We start from the raw sequence: 20,495 nt of genomic DNA on the forward strand, positions 1-20,495 counted from the left end.
GTAGGGAGACCACGTGGTTCCACTGGGACCCCCTTTAGAATAGCTAGTAATATAAACACTAAGAACACCTACTACACACAAAGTATAATACTCTACACATGGAACACGTGTATGCCAGAAATTGAATAATGTACACAGTATATACTTAGCTTGAACAAGACACAGAAATAAGGAACGAGGAGGAAGGGTAGGAGGATCCTATCCACCCAACGCCAACTCAGAGAAAGATAGACTTTCAGTCTCCTTTCCCCCAGCTGGCTCACTGCCGGCAGACTGCTCAACTAATCGTACCGCAGCCCTATACCCAGTTTACTCAGGTTTACTTTACAAATGATTAGAAAGTATTAGTAAACATAGTTGGTGCCTATGTTATTATTTAATAATCAACCCCAAGCTCAGTCTTAAATGCTCTTTGGAAAACAAGAATAGTCTTACGTCTGGCAGGGAAGATACAAACAAGTGCACCTTGTGATGCGTTTTCAATACTAAAAGGCAGTTTATTAGCTCAGTTTTGACCTCTGGTTTCCACTGAGGAACCCAGGGTCGTAACACATGTATTTTGTGATCTTACTTCTTAGCACTCTCTCAAAATTTGTTATCATGTGCGATGTTAGTGTTATTGGTCTGTGATTTTTTGCCTCTGCCTTATTTCCTCCTTTATGAAGTGGTGCTATCTCTGCTGTTTTTAGTATATCAGGAATAATGCCAGTATCTAGACTTTGTCTCCACAGAATGTGAAGGCCTGCGATAGTGTTTTTTTACAGTTCTTGATGAATATGGAGTTCCAAGAATCCGGGCCTGGTGCAGAGTGCATAGGCATACTGTTTATGGCTTCTTCAAAACCCAGTGGGGATAGGGTGACGTCTGATACATGATTTGATGTTGGTATCATATCCATGAAAAATTCATTTCAGTTATCAATCTTTAGTGCGTTTAATGGCTCGCTGAAAACAGAGTCGTACTGCTTCCTCAGTAGATCGCTCATTTCTTTGTTGTCATCGGTGAAAGTTCCATCTCCCTTTCGCAGGGGCCCGATACTAGATGTGGTTTTTGATCTTGATTTTGCATAGGAGAAAAAATATTTTGGATTTCTCTCTATTTCACTGATGGCCTTTTGCTCTCTTTGCCTCTCTTGGGTTTTGTATGATTCTTGTAGCTTGAGTTCAATTGTTTCTATTTCTCTACCTAACCTTCTTCGCCGTTCTTGAGATAGGGTGCGACTCTCAAGTTGTTCCGCTATTCGTTTTCTTCGCCTATATAGGGAACGACGTTCCCGTTCCAATCTGCATCTCTTCCTCTTTTTTCTTAGGGGTATGCGGTTTGAACATATTTCTAGTGCTACTGAGCTTATTTTTTCCAGACACTGGTTAAGGTTTGCATTTTCTAGCTGTTCTTCCCAGTTTATTTCTGTGAAGTCCTGGTTTATTTGCTCCCAGTTTATCTGTTTATTATTGAAGTTGAATTTGCTGAATCTCCACCGGGAATGCATCGACACATGCATCGACTGCATCGACACATGCATCGATTGCATCGACACTTCCTCATACATTCATTGCTCCATGGATAACATACCTCAAACCCTGTCCACAGAAGACAGAACAAATGTTTATATGCTGGTTAGCATGTATTAATGAATGACCATATATTTTGTAGAAAATATTTGTGGTGTCCACCACTAAACGTTCACACATCCCTTCTGTGTGTACTACAACAATCACTGGTCAATTTCCCAGTGTTTCATGTATACTTTCGGTCGCTATTTTACTATATACGTTAAGCATTTGAGTTACTAAAATAAATTCTTCGAAAATTGTTGCTTTTGCTTCATTTTCCTTTATGTAATAAGAGTCATACAATTAGTCATACAATCATAGGACACAGTTCCACATTGTCGTGCCTTCTGAAAAATTCTACTCACCCACTACATTCATTAATTTATGTACATTGAATTGCTTGTATATATATTTCATCAAAACCTACAGCTTTCCCACACTTCAGCTTCACTGATATATCTTGCATCGACATATCAGCTAAGATGATCAGGTCCATATCGCTACTAAATGTTCTATCTAGACAAGAGGATGGGCTGAAGATTAATATATCTAAAAGAATGCCTCTGTTCATTCGTTTTTCTTATCATATATACAATTAAAATTATAATGTGAACATGATTCGTCTTCTTCTACATCATGTTCATTTTTCTTTACGATTCTTACGATGAATTAGATCTTTCTGGCATCTCTGTAACTCATTAGTGGCTCCTTAACGTAAGGGAGTGAGTGAATGACGGAGAGAGTAAGTGAATGATTGAGAGGAGTGTGAGCGAATGACTGGTAGAGGGGGGGTGTTTGAATGATTGGAAGAAGGGGGTGTTTGAATGATTGGTAGAAGGGGGGTGTTTGAATTACTACGAGAGGGGGTGAATGTATGACTACGAGAGGGGGTGAATGTATGACCCCCCTTTCCCAGTCAAACATATGAATGTATGTTTGACTGGGAAAGGCAGTGTGTGTATGACTGGGAGAGGGGTTGTGTGCATGAAAGGAGAGGGAGTGAGTGTATAACTAGAAGATGGTGTGTGTGTGTATGTGTAAGACTGGAGAGGGAGAGAGAATATGACTGGGAGAGTAAGCGAGTGTATGACTGAGAGAGTAAGCGAGTGTATGACTGGGAGAGTAAGCGAGTGTATGACTGGGAGAGTAAGCGAGTGTATGAGAGGGATATCCTGATTATGGAAGCATGTGTAGCTCTACCTATCCATTCCTCTCATCCTCATTTTCAAATAGCTCCCTTTCCTTCCCTCTCCCCACGTGTCTTGTTCCTCCACTACACCCTCATTTTCTCCCTCTCTGTCAAACCCCTTTATCTTTCCCTCATAAACCTCCAAATACCTCCCTCCGCCTTCCTTACCTCCTTCCCTCCATCCTCTGACACAAGTCTTACGAGAACCCGGAACTCATACATTTATCCTGCTCCTCATCCCTCAGCATGAGGCATCTGCATGTCCCGTGATAAACTTGTCTTAATCAGCTGAGAAAATAATAAAGAGCGAACAGGTGAGGAGAGAAAGCTAAGATACAAGTTGGGAGATTGAGTACACACAAAGAGTGAGCTGAGATTAGGACGGTGGGGTGAGCACAGTCTAAGAGAGACCCGAGACAAGAGCTGGGGTGTGAATAAAGAGTAGCAGCTGACACAAGCATATAGGGACTTTGATCTGTATCTGCTCGTGATCCTCAGCCCTCCGCTGGTGTTATTTAGAAGTGATAGAGTAGGCTTATGGTTTTAGCCCGGATAAGTGGCTTATCAGAGGCGCAGTGAGGTTCAGGTAAGCTGCCTTAACAAGGTGCAGTAACACCTGAGGCTCACACACAATCATACAACCACTGTGAGTCACCGAGATTTGGACTGGATCTGTCGTTGGAAATAGTCGACAAAACTTCATTGGATCTTAAATACAGATTTCTTTCATTAAAATATATTGTTATTCACCATATACTTTTTTTTTTGTATCTATTAAGCTTTATTGTTGTTAGTGCTATCTGGTGAGCAGTCAGTGGCCTTGTTACCGCGGTAGAGGGAGGTGTTTCAATCATTCACTCCCACACAACTGAAGTTTCACTGATGCGTTTAACTATATTTGTTATTTAGTGTACTGAACAGAACATTCTGAAACTAGTTTCGTGTAAAGCTTGAAGCTTATCAACCACAGGAGGGTTATTAGAGCCACCAAAGTAACGTACTGATCAATCAGAATATATATACTTTTCACAGTAAAATATTAGTTCAGGACTAAAGTATTTTCTCAGTGTTAATACACCCAGAACCTGGCTACACCTCACCGTGCATACATCCCTTGCTGCTGGGTCACCTCAGCCTCGGATATGATGCGATCTCTTATTAGCGTTATCTCAAATTTACGTTTTTATTATCAATAGGTGACGCCTGAGTGTTCTTGGTTGATAGAGAACCAGAGGAATTATAGTGAATCAGTCCACCAGTCAGTCAATACCTGCAACATGTATGTCTGTACCACACTGTCTCCTCTCTCATTTTTTGCCTCTTCTTTCTTTTTCTGTCTGTTCTCTCTGTTCATTCTTCCTATTTATGTCTCTTAGTTCCCATTTCTTTCCCTCAATGTCTAGGAGAAACTGTGATTACCTAATAACATGACTTTTAGGATCTTGGAAATGAGCTCCAAATGCTGGAAATTCCCCTGAGCGAACCCCAGCAGTGAATGTTATTGGAAGGGTACTGAGGGATCACGGAGTGTAGGGGTGAGGGGTGCAGTGCCAGGGGTGAGGGGAAGAGTGCCAGGGGTGAGAGGAGGAGTGCCAGGAGTGAGGAGAGGAATGCCAGGGGTGAGGGGAGGAGAGCCAGGGGAGAGGGGTGGATAAAGTGCCAGGGAAGAGTATAGGATGAAGGAATAGGGATGTGGTGAGCTTCCTTCGAGGGTATAGGGTGAAGTGAGAGTCGAAATGAATGTATGGGGAACGAGATGAGTGCCCGGCTGAGGGGGATAGTGAAGGAGGGTGAGTGTCAGGGTGAGGAGGATAATGAAGGGGGCGAGTGCCAGGGTGAGGGGGGATAATGAAGGGGTGAGTGCCAAGGTGAGGGGGGTAGTGAAGGGGGTGAGTGCCAGGGTGAGGGGGATAATGAAGGGGTGAGTGCCAAGGTGAGGGGTGTAGTGAAGGGGGTGAGTGCAAGGGTGAGGGGGATAATGAAGGGGTGAGTGCCAGGGTGAGGGGGATAATGAAGAGGGTAAGTGCCAGGGTGAGGGGGATAATGAAGGGGTGAGTGCCAAGGTGAGGGGGGGTAGTGAAGGGGGTGAGTGCCAGGGTGATAATGAAGGGGTGAGTGCCAAGGTGAGGGGGGTAGTGAAGGGGGTGAGTGCCAGGGTGAGGGGGATAATGAAGGGGTGAGTGCCAGGGTGAGGGGGATAATGAAGAGGGTAAGTGCCAGGGTGAGGGGGATAATGAAGGGGTGAGTGCCAGGGTGAGGGGAATAATGAAGAGGGTTAGTGCCAGGGTGAGGGGGATAATGAAGAGGTGAGTGCCAGGGTGAGGGGGATAATGAAGGGGTGAGTGCCAGGGTGAGGGGGATAATGAAGGGGGTGAGTGCCAGGGTGAGGGGGATAATGAAGGGGTGAGTGCCAGGGTGAGGGGGATATCGAAGGGGCTGAGTGCCAGGGTGATGAGGATAGTGAAGGAGGGTGAGTGCCAGGGCGAGGGGGATAATGAATGGGGTGAGTGCCAGGGTGAGGGGGATAATGAAGGGGGTGAGTGCCAGGGTGAGAGGGATAGTGAAGGAGGGTGAGTGCCAGGGTGAGGGGAAGGGATGGGATGACTGTCTGGGCAATGAGAGCTATGCTAAGAACATCGTCTCTCCGGAAGTGAACCACAAAACTTGACTGTTGGACTTGCCAAATTCTCAAACTTGTCCCTAAATTGTCAAGTTACCTTCCCGCTGGATCTCAGACGTTGACTTGCGGGGAATGAGTGCATCACTAAGGTCCTCCCAAGAAAGTTACCTTGTTTGGACTTTCTCGTAGACTCGTTTTCTTCGTCTGTTTTTATTTATTTTTGGTTAATGTTTGTTTCATGTTTTTATATGTTGTTTCCTGTTGATCCTGGATACGATCAGACAACGGGTCGTCCACAAAGTCTCAAAGACCACAGTATCAAAGCAGAACTTTCTGTCGCACAACTCAGCGCATGGAACTTTCCTGCCAGTCTCCCACACAATCATCGTGTCGTCGACCAGAGCAGCGTAGTCTGTGGTACTCCTGCTTCACGGAAAGACTGTCGCAGCTGCACTCTATGAGGCTTACATGAGAGGCTTCAGTCAGGTGAAGTCTGCAGAACAACTAAGCTCCGGCCACCCAATCTCACGCGGTTTCTCTGATGCATGACGAGCTTGGGCTCCTCCTATTGGTTACATCAGGTGGCGTGACCTGTAAAGCATCGTTGACAAACATGACATCGGGCCTCTACCAGACGCCATTTTGTTTGAATAAAAAGTTTATTAAAAATAGGTAAAACAAAATGTCAACCACATTATATAGGTTTATGTAATTTAACCTAAATATGACATTCCCTAGCAGTTCTTGCTGCTGGTTGAGGGTAAACATGGCTCTCAGATGCGTCTCTGCCAGCACCGTGGATTTGTGTAATCCAGTAATTTATCCTTAGCGATTATGTAGCCAGAACAAATGTGTTGAGACAACACCGAGGAGTTGTAGTGCCAACACCCACGACTTGCTGAGACAATACGAAGGTAGTGTGGGGGGGGGGGGGTACAAGCAGCCATGAGTTAGGGGTCCAGTAATCAGGACTTGTAGCTGGACTTAATCAATACCCAGGTTGTAAGATACCAAGACTCAAACACTTTTACAGCCATTCCCTAGGACGCAGGGCGACTGTTCCACCGAACATCTCTGCCTAGTTCTTCACAACACTAAAGAAAAACCGAGATATTAGCAGCGCCATCAGTGCCGTAATAAATATTGAGGATGCGTGTTTTTCTCATCTTCTTTCATAGGTGGGAACTAGGCAGAATGATAAGAGCGAGCGATGAATCCTATTTCTGTATATCCGAATTGCATAACATTCATTCCCGGTACAACTGTTGTGTTCTGAAAGGTACCTTGTTGGTAGGTCATTGCGAGGTTTAATTATGATGGTCTGGGAATTATTTTGCCTGCGGTGATGGTTTATTCTGCTGTGTTGCAAGGCTGAAAGAAGAGCCTTATATGTGAGGACGAGTGGGTTGGTATAAATAAATATAACAGATAAGCTTTGCAATGCAATGTTCGAGGCTCGCAACGAAGTAAATGGGGTTCTTAATACCTTTTCAAGAGGAATTGTTATAGTATTTTGAGTTCCATTTTTAACCATAACATAGAAAGAGTTTTCTCGTCACCACCTCAACGAAGGACGTACACGAGCACAAGCAAAGGGGCTAATTTGCTAGAATTTAGCTGTCAACTTAGTTGAAGGTGTAAGAAGAGAGCCAGAATGTGGCAGAAAATGGCTATATATACCCTAGCGAAAGGTGTTTACGAAATGCAGTGGAAAGTGACTATCCACCTCAGCGGAACACGATGGATTATGGGATAAGAATGAGAAGCTACCTCTAGGTAGGTAGGTAGAAGCTACCTACCTACCCCCATCCACCTAATTCCTTTTCTATCCTCCGCTTTCCTCCCTCCCGCGATGGGAAGAGAACGATGCCCAATTTGTTGTTTCTCATGTCGCGCCCATTTTCACAAAATTGTCTTCTGGACTTGCAGTAAAAGTCACATAACTGCCACTGTTCATTGTTGCTTTTGTCGTTGTTGTTGCTGCTGCTGTTTATCGCCGTCGTTGTCGCTGTCCACTCGCCGACACACTATAAAGAATGACAATAAAAACGTGAATCTGTAATAGACTACAAGTAGGTTTTCCGATATCGAATGTTAGCGAATGAGTTTATCGAAATATCCGCTTTCATAAATTGTTGGTTGGATGTTACAGAATGAAGTTGATGTCTTTTGTGTGTGTGTGTGTGTACTCACCTAGTTGTGTCTGCAGGATCGAGCATTGACTCTTGGATCCCGCCTTTCGAGCATCGGTTGTTTACAGCAATGTGTGTGTGTGTGTGTGTTTGTGTGCGCGCGCGTGGTCTTTTCAGTGAACTATGGAAGTAATTTGTGGCATATAAATAGATGTGTTCTCATTACGTTCGATATATTTTATCCTTGGCATTCGAATGGGTCTAAGATGATAAGGGTAGTTTATATGATAATGGTTATTATAATGATACTAAAAGTTGCAACTGTGTTCCCTTGTTTTAGTAATAATGCATGTTATGGCTGGTTGGGTCTTGTTTGTTACTTCCTATAGTTGTTTGCTAATAAAAACCATCGACGCTACCATTACCACCACCACCACCACCAGTCCCATTACATCCATTACGGACGCCACCACTACCAACATCACCACCACCGACGACCCCAACACCACCACTACCACCGCCAGTCCCATTACATCCATCACAGACGCCACCACTACCATCATCACCACCATCTAGGCCACAACTATCATCACCACCGCCGCCTGCATCACCACTACTTAAAACCAGAAGTCTCTTTCCTTAAGACCTGTTATCCTCTTGGTATTGTCTGCCCCAGGCCCCACATCCCTCCCTCTCCGCTGCTCTCACTCATTACCTCTTATACATTACTGTTTCATTTCATCATTTCAACCTCTAGTCCCATCCAGTGAAAATGAAACCCAAATAGCCAACTTCCACTCACCTGATGAGCCACAAAAACATTCCAATTCAGAGTCCGTTAATCCGTAACGAGAGGCGGGAATTGCCGGCGTGAACGGGGCAGACAAGCCAAACTGCTTCATCAGCAGACACACAACCAAGCAATGGCCCTCTCAATACCCTTCTCTGGCCTCTCTTCCCTTTCTTTATCATATATTCGTGAATAAGAAGACTGATTCTGGCGATTTGTGTTGTCTGCGCTGTTCCCTTTTTTATTTCTAGCGACCCCGACCAGCCTATGTTCATCCCGCACCCCAGACCATTCACTCTGTCAATTTGGGTGAAGCTATACCCAAGCGGCTGGCCTCGACCTTTGAACAGACAGACATTCTCTCTCTTATAGATATACATGTGATACTTCTCTCTTTACTGTCAATAGAGTCAATTTTGAGTTCCATGATACTTGCCCAGTAATTTAGGTGCTTTATCGTGTCCATACAATACTGTATATGATGTCGGTATTTCCTGTGTTTCAGAAACTTATGCTTTCAAAAGTGAAGTGAGCACCGAGCAGTAGACAATACTGGAATGCAGAAGTGATTGGAATAGTAGGAACATTGTAATGGAATGTTTGGATTCGAAGTTTGTCATACTCTTTCCTACCATTTTTCTGGTCGATGCTTTATTTGCTTTGTTATGCTCAGTAAACATTAGGTCGTCTGAAATCATTATTCCCAGATACTTTACATGTTGCTTTCCTCCTATGATGACATCTGAAAATGTCTTGTACTCTGTATTTCGTTTACGTTTTGCATTTTTACGAAATCCAATAGTATGATATTTAACAATTCTTAAAATTTTTAAATTTCATACTATTTTCCTCTACCCAGTCAAAGACTATTTATATCAACGTCTAGTTTTCCAATGTCTTCTGCAGCAGTGATATTCATGGTGACTTGTATATCATCCACAAAGAATGACACTCAGCAGTGACTTGTAGAATTGTTAACATCAATACTTTAAAAAGTGATTGGCCTCCATCCTCAGACAAACAGAGAGACAGTTGCGGTTTAGCCTGAAGCAACTTCTTATGGTGAACTGTGATTGTATAGCGAGTGACATAGGTCGTTTGCGGGTCGACCCCCCTTTTGTCCCTGTTTAAGTAGGATTGTCCTATTACGCCAACCAAAGATTTCAATGAAGCCTGAAATGTGGGTGTGTGGGTCAATAGTGTGTTTATCAACAGATCTCGCAGCTGCCATCGGCGTTGAATTAGCGTCGAGAACATTGATTCAACGTTACTGAACATCGACAATGTCGATTCAACGTTGAATCAGCGTCGAGAACATTGATTCAACGTTATTGAACATCGACAATGTCGGTTCAACGTTGAATCAGCGTCGAGAACATTGATTCAACGTTATTGAACATCGACAATGTCGGTTCAACGTTGAATCAGCGTCGAGAACATTGATTCAACGTAATTGAACATCAATCTGGCGATTAAACGTTGAATCGGCGTCGAGAACATTGATTCAACATTATTGAATATCGAAAATGTCGATTCAACATTGATACAATGTTATTAGAGCATGTTTAACCCACCAGGAGGGAGTATAAGGGAGGCATGAATGATGAGAAGGAGGGAGCATGGGAGGCAATGGGGGGCGGGGGAACTGGGAGCTATGGAGGGAAGGATGAAGGAGAATGTGAGAGAGGGAGGGAGAATGGAAGACGAGGAGAGGGGGGGGGGGCGGGAGAAAGATGGAGACAGAGACTCGAACACCGACGGGTTGTACAGTTACCTATCGTATAAACGATATAGATTGGTAGTTTGTGAATGTGGGATGTGCTGTATGACTGGTGTATGACAGCTGTATGACTAACCTCCTCGTCACTTGCTGGTGGGTGTAAATGAGTTGTCAGTCCTTTATCTGATTTCATGATGTCTCGTCGTCAGTGTTCCATTACTATAATAGTAATATCCGGCTTCCAGTATTATGCAAATCACACCATTTGATAAACTCCAAGCACTGCCCCGATAGATCATCCCCCTCCCCCCCGCCATGCTCCCGAGGGATAACTCTATGTAATGTTTCTCCATATTTCAGGGCCATGTAGCCTGTGGGAACCGATCTGTGAGATTTATATTTATTTAATTTATATGAATTTATATAGAAATTATATTTACGTTAATTGGTATATTTCGATAGCAATTTGTATGATGTTAAGTGGACTGTATTTCTGCAATAATCTCACAAATCGATCCTCTACACATTAGGGGGGGGTTTATATTAAATTTATATATATGCAGCCAATCAAACTACAGTATTAGACTACATACATTGAAGAGGTTCCTTATCTTATTTGTACAGCAGGCCTTAGTCCACCAGGTATAACTAGGGTGTAGACACCAAATTATCCTCTTGAGGTAGCTTCCATCACCCAGTAACTGGTACACAAAGCATGCTTCCTCGTCTTGACCTGTCAAAAGGGCGCTAGCTAAGAAGCCAGAATCCTAATATATAACAGCTATATCAGAGAAAACACTGTACATGGAACCATAAAGACCTAGGCTTAATTACCTTGTTTGAGTCGATCATTTGTGATCTAACCGGATCACCAAATATCTACTGACATTAATGGCCATAAATGAAAGATAAACGGGTTTCAGAAAGACACTTCCCTTGAGATTGATGACAGTGTGTTGATGATGACAGATCACTACTCTGATCTTCCATAACACTTCGTCCAAGAGAATTTATAGGAGCCGTAATTCGCTCCACGACTCTGTGGTTTTAAACAACAACAATGGCTGGCCACTCCCTCCTCACTGACGCTACTGGCCTACATTGTCCAGATGACAGTAAGTGATAGAAGGGTCACATTTACTCTATTTTAATTCTGATAATTAAGTTAATTTATATGAGATGTTTTTATGATGTTAAAGTCCAAAGACTAATGTATTTAAGAATAATTCCCACCATAATAGGTGGTGAATTTATAATAGTATGTGGTAATGATATCCCGTTTTCTATAGACGGAAATGCCACTACAAGTTACATTTTCTATGGGTTAACTTGTTTATACAACACAGCAATATTATCTGCCTGTATGATCTTATTAAATGGTGTCGGATTTTCCGACATAATTCCCCAGGGGGCTGCTCACAGGTCGAAGTCCAATATAGAACAGACGAACACCGATACTCCTCCTTCGGATTATTAGATTAATTTGATGTTAGTAGTTAGTAATCACACATTTGTGTGTCTGTTCGTACAGGATGGATATCCCGTACTAGAGTTGCATGGGTTAGAAGTCTAATGCGATTTCATTTCCCTGTAACTCTTGAAAGGCTAAAATTCAAGCCTAATTACATAATATTTAATCCAGAAGACTGAATGTGATCAAGTACTACAGTCAAGTATGATTCAGGGACTGCAGTGAGATCAATGACATTAGATATAACTTGAAGTTTGTTCAGGTAACTGGTCACTGATATATAAACACTGAGGCCCATGGAATACATCTTGATTAAATAATAAATGTATCAAATCAGTCATCAGATTTATTGGGGTTTAATTTAGTTAATTGATTCAGAAGATTGAATAGCTCATCATTAAAGTAAAGTATGGTTCTGAGACTGCAATGGGTTCAGTGACATTGGTCGCAGTGACTTGTAGCTGTTTAGGCTACTGTTCACTGATTTGCCACTGAGGCCTCATGAACTCATCTTCAGCTTTAAATGATGATACTAACATCAACCACTGTTGGTATAGTCAGCTGTAATCTCCTTAGTATAATGCTACTGGAGAAATATAATCAGCTGACAAATTTAGATTTCTATTGGTATTGTTTATCTGCAGCCATAGGTCTCCTCAGGCTTGATACTGGGCCTGAGAGTAATTTACCTCCTGCAGAATTTAAAATTAACATGGTTATGCCCTGATATTTAGTAGGGCTACCAATGAATTGATGGTAGTAGTCTGTCCCCACAAGAAGAGCTATTTGGCATTTGATTTGCTCAAATTTACCTGCAGCTGCTTGATAATAGCTTTACAGGTCAGCATAATCAACTTGAGATTGTTGTGACAAATCTTCACATTTCTTGATCTGTCTTGTTAAGTGGCCTTTAAGACCTGCAAGGGTTCTTTTCATTCTCCCTGCATTATCCATACTGGCTAGTTGGTGAAGCCTTGTGGGGCTTGTACTTGGGCTGTTCATAATGCTGAACAAGCTCTAATGGTAGCCTAGGGTAAATATCTGCACTCGCTAGGCTGTAATCCTACCTCTACTAGAGGTTAGCACTTAAAATTAATACACATTATATATATATACAATCATACACACTAATGATTTGAGTGATAAACCAGTGTCATGGAAGTACCTTTAGGTTAGCTCTTCTATATCACCCTAGGATGGTATAGACACTAATTAATCACTCAAAGGTGTAATGATCATAAGTAAATTATTATATATACACAACTCAACTCGAGTTGATAAAAATTACACCCAAAATAGGGTCTGGACCATTCATTAATGGTGCTAGGTTGTTTAATATAGTACAACTAGACTATGGTAATGGGACTAGGATGAACAATAAATAGTTCAACTAGTCAATGGTAATATCCTACCCTGTTGTGGTTGGCAATTAGTAAATATTATATTGAGATCACTAGTGCAATATATATTAAATAATTCTCTATTTTGGAGAAATAATATACACAATTATTGATAATGGCCTCTTAATTGCCTCTAAAAAACTTCTAATATTATCAAGAAGTATTAAATATTATTAGTGACCTCGCGAAATAAACTCAACAAAATTCGTAGATAATCTCTCGCGAAATTTAACACCACGAAATCCGTGAACAATCTCGCAAAGACACAGCCACTAATTTGGCTGGCTTCAATATTAGCGCTGTCATTTCACAGAATAACACGCCACCAAATTTGTGGGTGACCATATGAAACCGCTGATGAGGCTGAAATGAACTGAGGGGGGCTCCTGAGCTCGCACGAGGCAACGCCGCCGTCTTTGACTGCTGGCTTTGTATAAATCACACTGCACTAGTATATTTAATGAATCCACTGGTTAACTGGTTCATCCGGTACTAAGATGACCATATAATCTGTCATCCAACTCGAAGATGACCAATAATGTGGGTTCATAGGACCAATAATCTGTCATCCGTTTCGAAGATGACCAAATAATGTGGGAACCGACCTGTGAGATTTATATTTATTTAATTTATATGAATTTATATAGAATTTATATATACGTTAATTTGTATACTTCGATAGCAATTTGTATGATGTTAAGTGGACTGTATTTCTGCAATAATCTCACAAATCGATCCTCTACACATTAGGGGGGGGGGGTTATATTGAATTTATATATATGCAGCCAATCAAACTACAGTATTAGACTACATACATTGAAGAGGTTCTTTATCTTATTTGTACAGCAGGCCTTAGTCCACCAGGTATAACTAGGGTGTACACACCAAATTATCCTCTTTGAGGTAGCTTCCATCACCCAGTAACTGGTACCCAAAGCATGCTTCCTCGTCTTGACCTGTCAAAAGGGCGCTAGCTAAGAAGCCAGAATCCTAATATATGACACTTATATCAGAGAAAACACTGTACATGGAACCATAAAGACCTAGGCTTAATTACCTTGTTTGAGTTGATCATTTGTGATCTAATCGGCTCACCCAATATCTACTGACATTAATGGCCATAAATGAAAGATAAACGGGTTTCGGAAAGACACTTCCCTTGAGATTGATGACAGCGTGTTGATGATGGCAGATCACTACTCTGATCTTCCATAACACTTCGTCCAAGAGAATTTATAGGAGCCGTAATTCGCTCCACGACTCTGTGGTCTTAAACAACAACAATGGCTGACCACTCCCTCCTCACTGACGCTACTGGTCTACATTGTCCAGATGACGGTAAGTGATAGAAGGGTCACATTTACTCTATTTTAATTCTGATAATTAAGTTAATTTATATGAGATGTTTTTATGATGGTAAAGTCCAAAGACTAATGTATTTAAGAATAATTCCCACCATAATAGGTGGTGAATTTATAATAGTATGTGGTAATGATATTCCGTTTTCTATAGACGGAAATTCCACTACAAGTTACATTTTCTATGGGTTAACTTGTTTATACAACACAGCAGTATTATCTGCCTGTATGATATTATTAAATGGTGTCGGATTCTCTGACATAGAACCTCTGTCAAACTATCTTGTGTTCATAATGCGTTCATATTTGTTACGTTACACGTTATGACGTCACGGGATGTTCCATTCTCACCGTTGCTCTAGTAAATGTACATACGTACACAGGCAGAGACGCAGAGAAACGGTCAGAAACACAGAGAAACACAGACGCAGAGAAACCCAGACACAGAGAAACAGTCATAGATGCAGAGAAACCGAGACGCAGGGAATCAGAGCTGCAGAAACAACTGTCAGAGACACAGAGACACCGGCAGAGGTTCTCGTGGAAAGAGAGAACTGGCATAGAGAAACCCACAGATGTCTCCGGAAGCAGCTATATGGACGAAAGAAGGCCAACTTAGACAGTTTCTTATGACTCGGTCAAACTGTCACATGACACAAATAAAAGAGAGAAAAATAAGTGGAAAAAGGCTAAACTTTGCTCGACAATGTTTAGTCTCAATCGCCCAGGGACTGCACAGGTTTTTACTTTTTGTTTTTGTGTCTGCTTCGTTACAAAGAGGTCAAAGGTCTGGTTAGCGAGTGGCTCATCAGGTACATTGAAGTCTGCTGCAAAATCCGGCCTTTTAAACTTTGTATTTTCACTGTGAAAGTTTTCAGCATAAGGTTTAGAAAAGCATTCAGAACACGTATATATAGAAACACATACACACACCCATACACACACACGCACACACACGCACGCACGCACGCGCGCGCGCGCGCGCACACACACACACACACACGCACTGGATGTGGCAACAAGAAACTTTATAAGTCAACACGTCAAGGGACCGACAAGAACGAGAGGAGGGGATGAACCAGCCTTGCTTGATCTGACATTTACCCTAAATGAGTCAGATATAAGGGAAGTTAAGTTGGAAGCCCCCTTAGGAATGAGTGATCATAGTGTATTGAGCTTTGAGTACCTGGTCGAGCTAGGAATTATCGCCCCCAAAAAAGAACTGGGAAAGAAAGGGCTGGCGTACCGAAAGGGAAACTATGAGGAGATGAATAAATTCCTATGGGATATACATTGGGACATAGAACTCGGAACCAAGTTCGTACAAGACATGATGGACTATGTAACCCAAAAATGTCAGGAGGCTGTAAGCAGGTTTGTCCCAGCCCAACAGGAAAAAACAGAGAAGGAAAGGAAGAATCCGTGGTTTAATAGGGAATGTATGAAAGCAAAGGAGCTGAACAAAAGGGCATGGAGGAACTTACGTAATAACAGAACACCAGAAAGTAGAGAGAGATACCAGAGAACCAGGAACGAGTATGTTAGTGTGAGAAGAGCAGCTGAGAAAAGGTATGAAAATGATATAGCTAATAAAGCCAAGACCGAACCAAAGCTACTACACAGTCACATCAGGAGGAAGACAACAGTGAAGGAACAGGTGATGAAACTTAGGGTGGGCGAGGACAGGTACACAGAGAATGAAAAAGAGGTGTGTGAAGAACTCAACAAAAGGTTCCAGGAGGTCTTTACAATAGAACAGGGAGAAGTCACGGCGCTAGGAGAGGTGGCAGCAAACCAGGTGACCTTGGAAAGGTTCGAAATTACAAGAGATGAGGTCAAGAAGCACCTATTGGAGCTGGATGTGAGAAAAGCTGTTGGGCCGGATGGAATCTCACCATGGGTATTGAAAGAGTGTGCAGGAGCACTTTGCTTGCCACTCTCCATAGTGTATAGTAGGTCACTGGAAAGGGGAGACCTACCAGAAATATGGAGGACTGCTAATGTAGTACCAATATTTAAAAAGGGTGACAGACAAGAGGCACTGAACTACAGGCTAGTGTCCTTAACTTGTATACCATGCAAGGTGATGGAGAAGATTGTGAGAAAAAACCTAGTAACACATCTGGAGAGAAGAGACTTCGTGACAACCCATCAACATGGGTTCAGGGAGGGTAAATCTTGCCTTACAGGCTTGATAGAATTCTATGATCAGGTGACGAAGATTAAGCAAGAAAGAGAAGGATGGGCGGACTGCATTTTTTTGGATTGTCGGAAATCCTTTGACACAGTACCCCATAAAAGGTTGATGCATAAGCTGGAGAAACAGGCAGGAGTAACTGGTAGGGCGCTCCACTGGATAAGGGAGTACCTAAGCAATAGGAAGCAGAGAGTTATAGTGAGGGGTGAGACCTCAGAATGACGTGAAGTCACCAGTGGAGTCCCACAGGGCTCTGTACTTGGACCTATCCTGTTTCTGATATACGTAAATGATCTCCCAGAGGGTATAGACTCATTCCTCTCAATGTTTGCTGACGACGCCAAAATTATGAGAAGGATTAAGACAGAGGAGGAAAGCTTGAGGCTTCAAGAAGACCTGGACAAGCTGCAGGAATGGTCGAACAAATGGATGTTAGAGTTTAACCCAAGCAAATGTAATGTAATGGAGATAGGGGTAGGAAGCAGGAGACCAGATAAAAGGTATCACTTGGGAGATGAAATACTTCAAGAGTCAGAGAGAGAGAAAGACCTGGGGGTTGATATCACGCCAGACCTGTCCCCTGAAGTTCATATCAAGAGGATAACATCAGCAGCATATGCCAGGTTGGCTAACATAAGAACGGCCTTTAGAAACTTGTGTAAGGAATCTTTCAGAACATTATATACCACATATGTCAGACCAATCCTGGAGTATGCGGCTCCAGCATGGAGTCCATATCTAGTCAAGCATAATACTAAACTGGAAAAGGTTCAAACGTTTGCCACTAGACTAGTACCCGAGCTGAGAGATATGAGCTACGAGGAGAGACTACGGGAATTGAACCTCCCTTCGTTGGAAGACAGAAGAGATAGGGGGAACATGATCACCACATTCAAGATTCTCAAGGGAATCGACAGGGTTGATAAAGACAGGCTATTTAACACAAGGGGCACACGCACTAGGGGACACAGGTGGAAACTGAGTGCCCAAATGAGCCACAGAGCTATTAGAAAGAACTTTTTTAGTGTCAGAGTGGTTGACAAATGGAATGCATTAGGAAGCAATGTGGTGGAGGCTGACTCCATACACAGTTTCAAGTGTAGATATGATAGAGCCCAATAGGCTCAGGAACCTGTACACCTGTTGATTGACGGTTGAGAGGCGGGACCAAAGAGCCAGAGCTCATCCCCCGCAAGCACAACTAGGTGAGTACAACTAGGTGAGTACACACACACACAGTCTGGTCTGGAAGCTGGGCGGGGGTCTGATAGCTGAGCGTACAGCGCGCAGGACTCGTAATTTTGTAACCCGGGCTCGATTCCCGGACCAGGTAGAAACAAATCGGCAAAGTTTTTCACCCTGATACTCCTGTTACCTAGCAGTAAATAGGTACCTGGGAGTTAGTCAGTTGTCACGGGCTGCTTCACTCTGAGTCGTTCAGAGTGAAGACTAGGTCGAGTCTCGTTGGTTCGTCATTTCCTCTCATCCTTGTGGGTTCTCTGACATGCTTGGTTAAAAAAATTTTAGTCACCACCTCCAATAGTTTGGCTCTCCACATATCCTCACCTCCTTGCTGTTCCTTGTTCTCCCAGTCAATCCTTCCATGATTGAAGTCCCTCATGATGAGCAGGTGGGACCCATTTCTACAGGCAGCAGAGGCTGCCCTCTCAATTATAGTGTTAACTGCCATGTTGTAGTTTGTTGTGTGTGTGTGTCTTGCACACACACACACACACACACACACACACACACACACACACACACACACACACACACTCTCAACCTCAAGGGAAATGTCCGGCTCATGTGGGAACTAGTTTTCTGACACCCAAGTGTGAAAAACACTGAGCCCTACAATGAGACAACTCTCCTCCCCTTCTCTCACCCCACCCTCTCCTACCATAGCACCAACAGTACACCCACAGCCTCCCACCAATAGGGCCCTCAACCTCCCATAACCCTCCCACACTTATCCGCCCAACACACTCTCACCATCCCTTCCCTCACTTCCACCTACCCCCATACACACACACACCTCTCTCTCTCCTCTCTCTCTCTCTCTCTCTCTCTCTCTCTCTCTCTCTCTCTCTCTCTCTCTCTCTCTCTCTCTCTCTCTCTCTCTCTTTCCTCTCTCTCATAGGGAAAACATGGCAGGGACACGAACTCGGGGTGACAAACGCAGGAGGACAATCACGGTTGGAGCAAACTCAGAGGATAGGGTGGGACAGGAAGACTGGATGAAGGGAGTATTCCAGCAAATGCGGGATGAATTCAGTGAAGGACTGAGGGTAATAAGGGAGACAGTAGCCAAACTGTAGGATGAACTAAGGGCAGCAAAGGAGGAGATAAGATGCCTAAAGGAGACTCCTCGGCAATACCAGACACAAACCGTACCTCAGGGAGATGGGAATGCTATTGTGGAGGGGACCTCCACAACTCAGCTCTCATTTGCTGAAATGCTTAAAAAGAGCCCTGAAGCTAGGTCTGCAGTTAGGGAAGTTGCCATGGAAGTGGCTTCTTCTCAGGATGCGGCTGAATGTACTAACCAGCTGACAGAGCGAAAAAGAGCAGTAGTAATAGTAGGCATTAAGGGGTAAACAGGGACCGGTCGAGTGGAAAGGAGAGACAAGGACAAAAATGCAGTTAATGAAATCCTTAAAGGGATAAAGATGGAGAGGGCTGACCAAGATATTGAAAAGGTTTTTCAAAATTGGACATACAATAAGGACAGAGACCGTGTGATAAAGGTGGTATTCAAGAGCAAGAGAACAAAAGAGGACTTGCTAGCAAGGAAGAGCTGACTAGAAAATGTACAGAGGTTCAAAAAGGTATTCCTGCAGAGGGATATGACAAGGGGCGAGAGAGAGAGAGAGAGAGGACAGCAGCCGCAAGGAGGAAGCACAAGGAGAAAGAAAGGAATCAGGGAGCCACAACCCCGATCCCTACAATTCCAGAGGGAAGCGTGGAACCCTCCACAAGCGACTCATCAGACACATTGAGCACCTCCGCCATCCTCCATCCAATAGATGCCCTACCTCACCCCCTCCCCAGGATCCCATCTCCCCCACCACCCCCCCAAGCCCTCCCTAATCCTCCATGCCCTCCCTTCTCCCCCCACCCCCAAGTCCTCCATTCTCCCCGCCCCCCCTAAACCCTCCAGTATCCTCCATCCTCCTGGGCCCCTCCCTTCTCCCCCACTCTCCTCAGCCCTCCCTTTTTTCTCATCCCCCTCGGCACTCTCTATCCCCCCCCCCTAAGCCCTCCTCCCTTTCATGCCCCCCAAAGCCCTCCATTTCCCCTCATTCCCCCAAGCCCTCCCTCCTCCCATACCCCCCCAAGCCTCCCTTTTTCCCACACTCTTCAAAGCCTCCCCCTCTCACCCCCCCCCCAAGCCTCCCCTGCTCACCCTACCCCCCCAAGCCTCCCCTGCTCACCCAACCCCCCTAAGCCCTCTTTTCTCCCCTACCCCCACAAACGCTCCCTCCTACACCACTCTCCCCATACCAGATCCTCCTAGCCCCAGCATACCACAGACCCTCCCCCCCCCTCCCAGGTTCCTCCCTGTTTTCCTGCTTCAGGGGAAGCAATAGGATCTGAGAAAGGACAGAAGAGAGTCAGCTTCAGGGTGATGTACTCGAAAATAGATGGAATCACCAGCAAGGCAAGTGAGCTACGGAAAAGAACACAAGAAGTGAACCCAGATGTAATCGGACTCACAGAAACAAAACTCTCAGGTATCATAACGAATGTGGTGTTTCCCCAGAACTACACTGTATTAAAGAAAGAGAGGGAAGGACGGGGAGGAGGTGGAGTGGCCCTACTAATGAGAAAGGAATGGAGCTTCAAGGAGATGATCATCCCGGGCTGCGAGGGATTCAGAGACTACTTAACAGGCACCATGACATTGGGAGGACCAAAAGTAGTAGTAGCAGTGATATATAACCCTCCACCAAATGACAGAAGACTAAGGCAAGAGTATGACAACAACAACATGGCAGTTAACACTATAATTGAGAAGGCAGCCTCTGCTGCCTGTAGAAATAGATCCCATCTGCTTATCATGAG

Source organism: Procambarus clarkii, chromosome 42 (assembly GCF_040958095.1).
Source record: "Procambarus clarkii isolate CNS0578487 chromosome 42, FALCON_Pclarkii_2.0, whole genome shotgun sequence".
NCBI lineage: Eukaryota > Metazoa > Arthropoda > Malacostraca > Decapoda > Cambaridae > Procambarus > Procambarus clarkii.